Source organism: Thermobia domestica, chromosome 2 (genome assembly GCF_964235325.1).
Source record: "Thermobia domestica chromosome 2, izTheDome1.hap1.1, whole genome shotgun sequence".
Lineage (NCBI taxonomy): Eukaryota > Metazoa > Arthropoda > Insecta > Zygentoma > Lepismatidae > Thermobia > Thermobia domestica.
In genome coordinates, this window is record NC_137455.1 from 196,746,544 (window position 1) to 196,760,099 (window position 13,556).

Consider the following 13,556-nt stretch of genomic DNA (forward strand, 5'->3'; position numbering starts at 1 on the left):
TTGAAATGATAACGAATGTCTTGTACTAGACGCCACATCACTAGGTTTTGTTAGCAAACAGATAAAGATATCTTCAGTTCCTGGGGTCACTCAGGAACTGATGAAGACAGGGGAGGCCTACATTAGTTGGTAATCACTGTGCATATGATGGATAAACATGAGGTGATAGATTACGTGGATGATAAATGGCAAATACATCAGGTTCTCTGTTGGCAGGATCCAACTGGAGATGATACAGTGTTATATAATGTTGCAGCGGAGAGTCCAAGTATCGTGATGGTGCATCGTTGTCTCGATCGTAGAGTAGGATGTCCTGTAGCATTTCATGGTGTAACTCAAAACGTGTAATAATGTTGGGGATTCGAAGACGTTTCAAATGTGGAAGTAAAGACGAAAAATCAATAAGGTTGTACAGGAGCCTAGTTGGACTTGGTAACCTGATTCGATATGCTAGCCGTAAGGCGTGCACACCCTGCCTGCCTGGCCTGTGTGGCCATGATACACAACGTTTGATAATATTTGTCACAAGCAAAGACCAAACCCGTATGACCATAAGTTAAGGTACTTCTCATGAAGGCTTTGTAGGTATGAAGGACCGTAGATGGTTTTAAGCCCCAACTCGTACCAACTAGTCGATTAAGCTAATTGAGTCTATTCTGGGCTTGAGCAACAACCTTATTAAGATGTGGGATCCAAGATAGTTTACTGCAAAGACGATGCCAAGGTAAATCAAAGTCGAATGAACCGGAATTGGTGTATGTTCTACATGGAGACGAAGTAAATTCGAGTTTCGGTACACTCTGGAGCGCCGTTCTGGTGGTAAAAATACAATTGAATGTGTCTTCGCAGAGTTAATACTCAATCTCCATACATTACACCAGTCGATAAATCTATCAATAGCATGTTGTATAAGTCGATTAATTTGCTGAATAGTACGGGATGTTGAATGAAAAGCTGTGTCGTCAGCAAACTGATAGATTTGGATTTTGTCTGGTAATCTCAGGTTGGCAACGTATAAGAGATAGAGGGAAGGCGACAAAGACGAACCTTGAGGATGTAAGAAGTAAGAAGAGCGGATGAGAAAGAGCGTTGTTTATGGATATGTATGTCAGACGTCCTGCTAAGAAGGAATTGATGAAGCGTATATAGGAAATAGGTAACCTATATTGATGTAGTTTATAAAGAAGCCCAGGTTGCCAAACTTTTTGAAATGCTTTCTCGAGATCAAACGTAACTAAACAAGAAAGAAAGCCTCGGTTATATTGGTTATAGACGGCGGTCGTAAGACGAAATAGCTGATCTAAGATGCTGAAATGAGGCCGGAAACCAGCTTGATGGATTGGCAGAAGATTGTGACGTCGGATATGACCATGAAGTCGGCGAACAAGAATCCGCTCTAAGATTTTACAGAGGCAGCTAGTTAAATGAATTTGTCGATATGATTGAATATCCGATGGTGGTTTCTTTGGCTTTGGAAAAGGTAGTACTTTGGAGTACTTCCGATCAAGTGGAAAGAAATCAGTTCGGAGGATGAAAGTATAAAGATGGCTGAGAAATAGAAGAAAAGTAGGAGACGCATGTTTGACGATTACATATGTGACACAATCGAAACCAGGTGCAGCAGTATTTCGTTTGTTTCGTAGACTTATGATGATATCGTCTGTTGTTATAGGCTGCATAAGCGGATTATTTGGTTCGAGTAGATGATTATCCGACCGTTGTAAGTGAGCTGATGTCGGATCAGTTTGGCGGTTGATGATGGATTGAAGTCGTTGCGGAGTGTGCCTTCCAGGTAACGGGGTGAACATATCTTGAAAAAAATAATACGAATGTATTTGTCTTCTCAGTGTCAGTAATGAGAGCTTCATTGTTGTAAAGCAGAGGATATGGCGTGCGCGAAGTTGTGCCTGTAAGTTGATGGAACTTACGCCAATATTTGCTGGCATGAGTTTCGGTAGCCAGATTATTGGATGTACGGATCCACTGTCATGTCTTGTACGTTATTATATAGTTATGTGTTATGCGTAGGTACTGGCGATGCAGTCGAAGAGCTTCCAAATTGCCGATCAATCGGTACTCTCGATAACCTGTACGTGACGCTGTTATTAATGAAATGTATCGTGGCGGTAATGTAGGTTTATGAAGATGTAAGGTAGTAGTAGGAATGGATCGATCAGCCGCATTTTGAACTGCTTCATTTAGTGCAGTAGTTACTAGATCGAGGTTATGTTGTGAATTAGGCACAGTGATCGGAATGATAGCTTCGTCAAGTGCTGAACGGTATTGATCCCAATCAGCCTGAAAGTAACAGTAGACTTCATTGGCTAGCAATGGATGTGAGGATTGTGCTGTGCAGCGTAGCTCTATCTTAATAGGAACATGATCACTGCCTATAGAGTCCAGTATTGAAATGGTGATAAACTGAGTCAGAGAAGATGAGGAAAGAACATCAGGAGTAGTGTTACTAGCTGGCCGTGTAGGTTTAGGTAGAATATGAAATGTGCCGATAGTGGTATTTTGAACAAAATCAAAAAAGTTCTGTTTGTCTCACTGGGTACGACTATGGAAACTTATGTCTGCCATAATGATGAAATGCTTAGAGTGGGAGTCAATAAAGCGAAAGAAATCATAGTTGATTTGTTTTCTGGGACGAAAATAGATCGTAGCAAAGGTGACGGCATGGCCTCGAAATTAGATAGTAGTTATGTTATGTTCAGGAAGATTAATATTATGAGGTGCTGTTACGGATCGATATGGCAGGCGATTGGAAATACCTATATCTGTGCCACCATAAAGACGTGGTCCTGAAGGGAATCGTGACGGAGTATGGTATATTTCGGTATGTAGCAATTGAGGTAGGGAGCTAAATATGTTTCGTTCAATGCAAAAGCTAATATTCGTTCTTATTGTAGTAATTGCGTGAAAAGCACTTTATGGGTCAGTAATGAGCGGATGTTCATAAAAAGTAAGGTATAAGCCATAATATATACACAGAAAAAATTAGAGATGAATTTCGCCATATTAGAAATAAACTTCACGGGGTTGGATTTGAAAGTGTACTGTGGGCCCAGAATAGGTGGCATGAAGCTGAATATTAAACAGTATTTTAGCTGCGTGAATGATTTGAGTAAGTATGTGGGTCCGAAGAAACGGATGAATATTTTGTAAAGTAATGGTGAGAAAGCGTAGTAAGTCTTAAAAAGTAACTGGATGGAGTAATGAGTTGACAGTGGCGAATAGAAACAACCAGTTCCGGCTTTGAAGGTTCAGGTTGTGGTTTGGCTTTGCATTTGTAGCTGTATGTCGGATGTTTTTCAGGACATGCACTACATTCTGGTGGTGTCTTTTAATTATAGTCCAAGGGCCAAGGGGGTGATAACTCCCCCCTTCCCTAGGGAACTCTTGCCACTATGTTAGAAATGTTCCACAGGGTCCTTAGAATCAAAAAATTGTTGTTGGTCAACATATAAGTGCAACATCTGGGTCCTGAGACCCTTAACTCTTTAGCACCAGTCTGTATATTTACAGACATCGAAGAAATCTCTTTATGACCATAGATCAGACCGTTAGTGCAACACTGGAACAAATTATACCTCGATCGATTTGTAAGACTGTAGGATTTCAGTTTACGTTATGAACGAGACATTTCTGCGTACAAAGGAAAACTAATTGAGGGATATTTAAGAAAATTTCCCTAAACAGAGTCCCTTCTCGCGATTCTTTTAGTTATTACGTGGCAACACTACTAACTAGCGAATAATAAAATGTATTTAGATATTCTGTTTTATGTTCAACTTAAACTGAAAATTTCGCTATGATCCATCAAATAGCAGCAGAGGAGATACGTATTTTATAGTCTTCATAGAGCTCGTAATAATGGATTTTCATGGAAGTACGGGTATGATTTTGTGTCAATGTACAGTTATTACGTAAAAACAGTGCTAACTAGGTGAATAATAAAATGTATTTATGTATCCTATTCTATGTTCAACTTAAACTGAAACTTTCGTCTTGATCCATCCAATAGCAGCAATCGAAATATGTATTTTATAGTCTTCACAATTTTCATAACAATTGATTTTCATTGAAGTATAAGTATGACTTTGTGTCAATGTTCCGTTTTATTTTTCTATAGAAAATAAGTTATACAAATTCATTTAGTTGATTTTCTCATTCGTTATATTATGACAAACTCCCAATACCGAGAAATTCCCCATGATTTGTTTATGATTTGTTAGTCCATGGTATAATAGAAATAATTTCAAAGCAATAATTTTACTGTTGTGCGGTTACATTATGTTCCTTTGAAAATACATGTTGTTCTGCTATTCTACAATGAATACACTTTCAAACAAGTCTGCTGATATGTGAAGTTATCAAACAACTCTCGAAGTTATTGCGTGGGACATGCATTCCTATTACATGTGCACACAAATAATCGCACTTAATATAGTATGTAATATGTAGTTTTTTAATTGACGTAATATTAAATAATTTGTTATATTCTTTGTATTCTTGTCTGTCTGTAAGTTGAGTAAGTTGAGATAAGTAAAGTTATTCTGGAAAAGAATGACAAACAAAAAGAAGCCTGTCAGACAGACGACAATTGCAACAAGAAAAGGGATTACTGTGGTGAAAAATCGAAAATTCTATGTAATACACTACGCATAAAACGAAACTGAAACGACGATAAAATTCATTAAAAAAAACTTCCAATCAACTTTTATGTCAAAGTACTGCGGCAAGAGACTGTCACTGCAAAACTGCACCGCTTAACATCGAATTGCATCCAAATTCCCACAGAATATGACACAAACAAACACAGTCTATCCCTGGGACTACCAAAGTTTCATAAAATTACCTCGATTGCTAAGTCAGCCCGGTGAATCATGTATTGCGGAAAATTTTACACTCTTAGTGGATAATTCGCCATATTTGGAAGATACTGCTGTATGATAGTATATAGCAGACATCCTGTTTAACGGTGAACAGTGCGTATTTGGCCAGAAATATAGCGATCACGAAAAAAGGGAAAGGGTGTTTCATGGGAAACTCTAGTGACACGTGTCACTAGAATAGCTGAACGTGTCATTAAAGGAACATCTATTCGATAGGAAGACGAATCACTACGTTTCTCATTTGAGATTTTACCACTCATTCCCGCTTTACCCACTTACGAAGGGAGATCGGAAAGATAATTTTCTAAGAATTAGATTTCCTGACTAGCATTATGCCACTTATACTTTAATAATCTTTTTCTCCATTGGATTATTCTCGAGGCGTGGAATGATAAATGCCCTCTGTCATTTCCTGCACGAATTTTATCCTGTTCATTTATCTCCAAACGTTTTCATGTTGGTAGTACTGAACGTTTTGTCTGATAAAGGCACCATGTCTCTGCCACCATTTTGAAAATAGTGACCTATATGAACAATCTTTTGCCACAACGCTGTTTAGTGTATGAAGATACATCGAACGAGGTATCACTTGAACTATATTTTCGTTTAAAATATCTTAGTTGAGCCTAGGCTCACATGAAAGGCGGCCCTGGGGGGACCGCGACAACATCATTCAATTTGCCTATTGCCTTTCATATTTGAGTGTTTGTTTGATTCATTTATGTTCAATCGTTTTCATATTAGTGGTACTGGACGTTTATCAGATACAGGTAGCATATCTTGGCGGCCATTTAGAAAACGGTGACCGATATAAAAAATCTTTTGCCACATCGCTCTTTAGCTTCTGAAGATCTATCGAACGAGGTGTCAGTCGCCCCATGTTTCCATTTAAAATTTTAAAGTTGGGTCCTTTGAAGAGTGGCTCTAGGGGGCACCGCGACATTACCATTCAATTTGCCCCATGGTATTTCCTATTTGAGCTTTTGATATGTTCAACCGTTCTCGAGATATTTCCGTGGAAAGATTATAATGGGCCACCCTGTCTATATATATGTCTACTACTTCTTGTGTTACACAGGCTCAAAAAGAAACGCTTGTCTTTTTGATTTTTTTATTTTGATTTTTTTTGATTTAGTGTGTTAGATAATATGCGCATTTTCAATTATTTAATTTGAATTAAAATAGCCTAATCGTACTTAATTAAATATTCACAAAGTTTTCAAGTGTGCTAAGCATGTATGCATCTTGTTATGAAGTATTTATGGTAAATGACTTCAAACATTTCTTGAAGTGTGATGGTGAGGGTGTGAAGAACTCTACTTTTCAGGTATTCAAGTAGTACAAGGTTAAACGTGACAGAATTGGAAGTTGAATTGAATTGAATTAGAACAAGGAGTAGTATCCTTGACTTTCTACTTCCTCTCTCGTATATATATATATATCGTAGTTTGCTACCAAAATTGCCTCAAAAACAAAAGATTGCATCGCGAAAGTCCGATGCATATAGGATCATAATTTTGCTAACGAAGTCCGGTACTTTTACGAGAAAGACAGCATACTATAGTCTTTCCTCTATGAAAAAAGGATTCTTTTCTGATATCACATAGAGTTGTGGTTATTTTCCTCTACAATGTAATAGGTTTTCTTTTAGGTTCCTTTTTGGCTCTTACTAACATATACCAATAATTACACTATGAGTTAAAACACTAACTGTAGAATTGACAACAAAGAAACACTGTGCACTTCGACATTTTACAACATAATGAAAATATAGCGCCTCAATGGTCTTTCGAAAACCCAAGATTGCAGTCTATCTTTTGGAAATTAAACAACTAGCAAAAACATGTAACTTTATAATTATCCTCCTTTTCTGTCGTCTTTGTTTGAAGTTCTGGTAAATAATTCGGAAATGACACATCTACATAATTATTTCACAATGCATTGATCGAAAAATGTTCTTTTGCTACTTCGTATTGATTTACATTGAAATGGCGAAAGAAAAGTAATGTTCGGTTTACAACTTTTGAAAAATGGAAGAAAAACTTGATCTGGGTAACATTTGGCTACAATGTGGACTTAAGAAATTAACACTCGTGCGGATTAAGTTAAAGTAATTTTGCCATAAAAATTAAGGTTCACTCTCGATGATCTTATGATAAATAGTTTTAAGTATTCATGGTATAATAAATTGTATATGTGCACTAGTGATTCCGTTAAATTTGATTCGAATCTGCATACCATTTTGACTTTCTTGAAAAATTGCATATGAAAAATGTCTGAAGTAAAATTAGTTCCTCTGACAAACTTGCCATGTGGATGACATCACTTGTAAACAAGGAAATTAGTTCACAACTTTAGCGCACGGTACAGATAAATCTAACGAGATATATCTTCAATAAATATGATAAATTTATATCAATTACAGATTGCATCTTCCTAAATGGACTTTAGAAATATCCTAAATTGTGCACCAAATCTCTGTTATCATTCCTCAAGTATAGAGTAGTTGTCTTAGCCCAAAGATAAAACACGTTCGAAAAATTTATATTCTAGGATTTTGTTCACATGTATTTGAGTATTTTGGTATGGAAGTGATAGGAATTAGAAACGGTGTAGCCATTTTAAATAGACTATCATATTTTTGTGTGTAATTGAGTGTGAGGTTCCCGAATATGCAAATATATGAGATCTGAAAATATTCAGAGAGATAAAAGACTACTTTTTAAATAAAAAGAACAAAATTAATTTCGATAGGACCATTCTCCGATTCAGTTGCTTATTCAGAGAAAATTAAACTGGCTATGAGTCTTTGCTATAAATATAATGTTACATCAGTATGAAGTACATTCGGGAAAATAAACGGAAACGAGACAACCTGGAATTCTTTCTAATACGAGCAAGAATACGCCAACCGAGGATTCTGCAATAGTTTCTTTCACTAGACTATTAACCCTATCGGTATTAACTAAAATTCACCTGTGGGAAGATGAAACATGATTTGGGTCATCCAATCATCTCAGCACCCGCGTCAAATTCATACTTCAAAGACCTCTAATCCTAATGATAACGCCAAACGTCTCTGTCTTTCGTTCAGTGCGTCAAACTAATTCCAAATAATAAAGTCACGCTAATACCTGCGCTATCCTTGACTGCCTGCGGCGACTGCGTGTCTATTCAGATCATTTGTTTACTCAATGATTTATGCCAATACAATATTGAATATATGAAAGTCCTTGAACAATTGCAGTACAATATGGAGTTTCAAGTGGTTGGTAAAAAAAAAGCTCAAAAATAAATAATTAAATATATTACTATATATTTAATATAGTATTAAATATGTATAATTAGAGGTTTCAATTAAACACAAATTTATTTTTTCTATGTGTAAGAACTTTAAAATAACATTTGTTTCCAGCAGACGGAGGATTTTCATTTCTTTTTTTTATATCAAATCGTAGAAAATAATTCGTACAAGTTATTTTTATTTTAACCCTTTAACCCATATATGCAAAGTTAACTTTAAAATTGTATTGCACTATATAGTTTCTAGTTCGGACATAGAAAATGAGCTTTGCGTATCAGCTAAGATGCTCTTTCACTAATGAAGTTCTGAATTTCCCGCTAGAGGTCGTAGTAAGTCAGCGTTGGTCTCTTTGTATTAGGCTACTTGCTGCACGCGGAGTTGTCATCTTGTCATCTTTGAGCTTTCTTTGCTCATTTAGTGGACACGATTTGAACTGTTGATTTTTTCTATGTAGACAGAAGTGTAATGCTGCAAATACGCTGACATTCGTCGCGTTTGATTGGTTCTATCTCGTTTTAGTGGACTTTGCAGATGTCAACGCGCAACTTTGCATAGACCCTATACGCAAACACCATAAAATATCTCATAGAACACATATTATTTGCTTTAATTGTTTTTTTTTTTTAAATTCCGTTGTTTCCTACACTGAAACCACTCCAAATTAAAAAAAAAAATGGTTTGGTGCGTTAAAGGGTTAAAGGCATGTCTGGAAACCACAAACTTGCACTTTTTTCGTTAACAATTTTTAGAAAAGAAAACAAAAGAGAAAATCGTTTTAGAACCTATCGTATAGTTGTTGATGAGTCAAAATGTTTTAAAAATGAATAATGTGTTAGAAAGTTACCAAAACTAGAATTCTCGTGAAGTTAAAAAGTCTGATCGACATCCAAATTGCTTGATTCCATTCTCAACAGTATTCAAACACGTGTTCAAATAAGCTTTTCATGTAACAACAAATTGATCCTTATTGTCCAATGACTCAAATGCTAATAAAGTGGTGCCAATAAACGTGCGAAAAAGACACGCTGCGATTATAGTTCACAGTTCATTCGCAATAAAAATGTAGATCTATGCCCATCCTTCTACTGAACATTACTTCCACAAAGGACATAGCTAGTCGATTATTCTGACAGTGTTAACCTATACTGTACAGGGGGCCAAAAGCTTTAGCAGAACAACTAGTTTTAGTTCAGACACCGTCTTTCGTATGAAGTCATTCCCTTCTAATGAATACTCTGCAGGTGACCATGTATAAGATCTAGCTGATATTCACAGAAACGAATATAAAAGGAATACGAAACGAACACTTAATCCTCATGCAAGATAATCGGTCCACAATAATTCAAACATAGCCAACCAAGTAACAATCTTGAATTGGGTCGCTACTATCCTTACCTTAACAGTCACATCAAAAGATGTACACTAGCCCCTAATTAACAAGAGTCACCAATATATCAACAAGAATCCACAAGACCAACGTAAAAATCGTTACTTCAATCAAAGGTAACATTTATATCGCTTATTTAAGCAACTATAATAAAGTAGTATTTCTTATATATGGCAGAGTTATAACAAATTTTATATCCTAGCGATTTCTGACTTGAGCAATCTCTCTTTAGATAAACTACACCCAACTTACAGCAATGTTCTGCGGAGAATGACTTATGCTTCTAAGGGACACTTTACACGTCTTCGCTCAACACGCACAAATCTACCAGTTTCTGCATATTTGGAAATACAGTAATCCTTTCTTGGCGAGAAAAGAATGCTCTTGAAATCGGAAATCCATTAAATAATTTGGGTATGAATATAATAAATAATTCGAAATGAACAATATCTATATTGTTACGAACAAGACAAAATTGACACTTGAAGCTGTACGTGCGCATAAATTATCACGAATGTAGTTAAAATTAAGACTTGAATATACAATGGTGATGGCACCGTTGTTCAGTATACGAGCTCTACGAACATTACTATCACATCCATTGTCGTTTCTTTAAAAAGCCTGATGGAATGTTTTTCCTTAGCACGAGCGCTGATTCCGGGGTGCTCCGATCCTGAAGTAACCACCAGAATATTTTTGGGAGTACTCAACACTCGTATAAAAGAGATGAAAGAAAAATAGAAAAAAAAGTAAAGAAAAAGAAGAAATGAAAATGCACGAAAGAAAAATATTTTCTAATCCTTCCAATGGTAGCGGTGCTCCACTTTTTCCATAGAACGGAGCGGAGATATGAAGTTTGCGCATTGACTTTGTAGGGGATGAAAACAAATAAAATTTCGGTATAGTGGTGCTGAAGATCAAAAGTGACGACATCCTTTTCACTGTATTTTTGCTCGACTAGAAGGGTATTCATTTCTAAATGAGGAATTGAACGACCATTTTTCCGTGTTATTTTCAGCTAAAATTGTTCACATTTCTTATATTACAAATATTCGGCGTTCAAAATGGCATGACAAGAACTAAGATCGGGGGATAGAACCATGGAGCCTCCCTGATTACACCGTGCTCGTGGGTTTTCTCGGGGCTCTCCCGTTTCCTCCCACTTTCTTCATTCCACCATTTCACTCATCTCTCATCACCGTCTCCTTTAGCCTAACCGGCATAACCGTGGGACGTAGAACTAAAGATTTCATTTCATTTCCTCCCTGATTACACCACCATACTCTCATTCAAGAATACATTTACTATGAAAAATAAGAAGAAAAACTCCATTTTCATTTAAAAATACCTGAAACAACATTTTCAGGAAGGTCAACTTTCAAATTATCCGGGAGAGTCGGATCTTCTGCTAAACCTGAGTTATATTCCATGCCGACAGACTCCTTTGATTGTAAATTGTGAATTTAAGCACCTTTACTGATTTTCACCCTCATTGCTGCTCTTAACAGTTCCTTCCTCCCAACTTGATTTGCAATATTAGTCAAATCCCCCCCTCCCCCATTAAATCCAAACTACGTTGATTCTGAGTCCAATAAAACGATAGCTTACTGTAGTTATTTAATCCTACGAACATGTAAATATGTTTCACTGTACAAAGTAATTCCTACTAGGAGTAATTTATTCCCTTTTTGTTCTGAGGGATATAAACTGAGATTGTTCATTTTCTCTGCCAATTAGAAGACAAATATCAATTCAGTTTGTGAGGGATTAAGCACTTTCTTGGTAAATCTAGGGGCTAAGTTAACAGTACGTTTCTCTTTCATGGCAGGCACGCAGCCAGAATTTTTTAATAGGGCGGAGTCCGTGACGAAATACTGTGGTTATCACACCAGGGGCTCGATCATTCTAAACCATTTTACTGGCAACATATATTAGTTCGTTTAGCCAGGATTTCGTAATGGGGGATCGTCACACGATACACTGTTATTACACACAAGGGGCTCAATCAATCTGAAATATTTTCCTGGCAACGTATCCATATTGGTTTGTTAGGACGATAAAATGAAGATATGTTAGTAAACATTATAATAACCAACTATGAAGAAATCTCAAGTAAAAGAATATAAAAAGATATTGAAAAAGATGCAATCTTTCGAGATCATTCAAATTCGATTCTTCTTGTCTTCTTTTTCTTATCTTCGTTTAATGCAGTCAAGGATAGCAACGAGATCTCTTTCGGCAGTAAAGACATTCTATAAAATGAATTAGTGTTGCCGCGAAATTGAAAATTTTAACAAGTGTAACTGGAATCTATGTTGCTAGGCTCATATTATTGGTGACTGTAGGCATTTCTTAAGTTCTATCTGAGAGTCTATCTAATCAAATCGGTTTATCGATCGTCATTTGTAGACCATAGCATTATCATGGAGCTAGATGGAATTCGGAATGCTCTGTTATAATAATATCAATTTTCAACTTAACCTCCCGTTTCCTCCACACAAAGCTCCTCATAAGAAAGGGTAACCAAACGCTTCCTGTCGGTTTATATTTTTATCGCTGATTCTTCTTTTCCTTGTATCTTTTTGTTTCATCCTTCCTTATGTTTTTTCATAATCTGGTTCCGAAAGAGGGGTCCGGACCCCCCGGACCCAACCCTTGGCTACGTGCCTGTTTCATGGTCTCATTGTTGGAGAAATACATAATTAAATTCTGTTAAAATTCTATTTTGTAACTATTTTCTATCAACATCTTTTAATATCTTATCTCCAAATTATTTTATGCTCTAATCCATTTTCTTAGCCATCCTGGTTCAATATGTTGTCATGGATTCACTTCCAAAGATTTTGGAAGTTTATTAAGAGTCATTCTGTATTAAATATATAAAAATGATGAAAATGTTCTAACATGAACGTTGGCTTTAGGAAAAGATACATTTCGTATTACTAACATGTAAGTAGCAGGCACAGTCATATCAAAAATGGAAGAATACATAGTACATAGTGGCGTACTCAAGAAAATTCGCTGTTTTCATCCCGTTGAACAAGTTATTAAGAAAAAATAAACACTTATCATTAAAATATATATATATACAGGGTGTAACATAAATGCATGGCCAAAAGTGACGAAGTTATTGTGGACATCGAAATAAGTAAAAATGTTCCTATAAACGTGGGTCCGATGCCGCTTCGTTTCCGAGATACAGGGTGTTCAAATGTCGAAAATGAAATGAAATGAAAATGAAATTTTTGAGTTTTACGTCCCACGGTTATGCTAAAGGAGACGATGATGATGATTAATGAATGAAATGGTGGAATGAAGAAAGTGGGAGGAAACGGGAGAACCCCGAGAAAACCCACGCACACGATGTTTGTCCACCACAAAGTTCACTTGGCGGGAGCAGGGTTTGAACCCGAGACCCCTAGCACCAGAGGTGAACGCTCTACCACTGAGCCACTGATGCCCCTTGTTCAAATGTCGAGTCTCTCCAGTGGTTCACTGTAGGAAAGTGAATGGAAATGTTCAATATTTAAGGCATAATACAATCAAGTGGAATTATGCCTGTGTAAATACATTTATACTAACATAGGGAATGAAACATATCAACATTTAAGGTTATTGGGTTGTTAGTGTTACCAACCTGGAACAAAGTGTTATGTTTTTAAATAGCACTAGACGTCCATACGTTAGCATATGATTGCTGACATCAAAACGTTCCCAGATATGAGCCAGATTCCGCATCGTTTTAGAAAAGCAAGGCGTCCAAGTGTGAAGTCAATTAACGGCCCACAATAGGAAACAACGGTTCATAAATATGGCAACACTGACAACTCAGTAACATCAAATATTGATTACTTTCATTCTCTATGTTAGTGTAAATGTATTTGCACAGGCATAATTCTACTTGATTGTATTATGCCTGAAATATTGAACATTTCCATTCACTTTGCCATAGCGAGCCAAGGAGAGA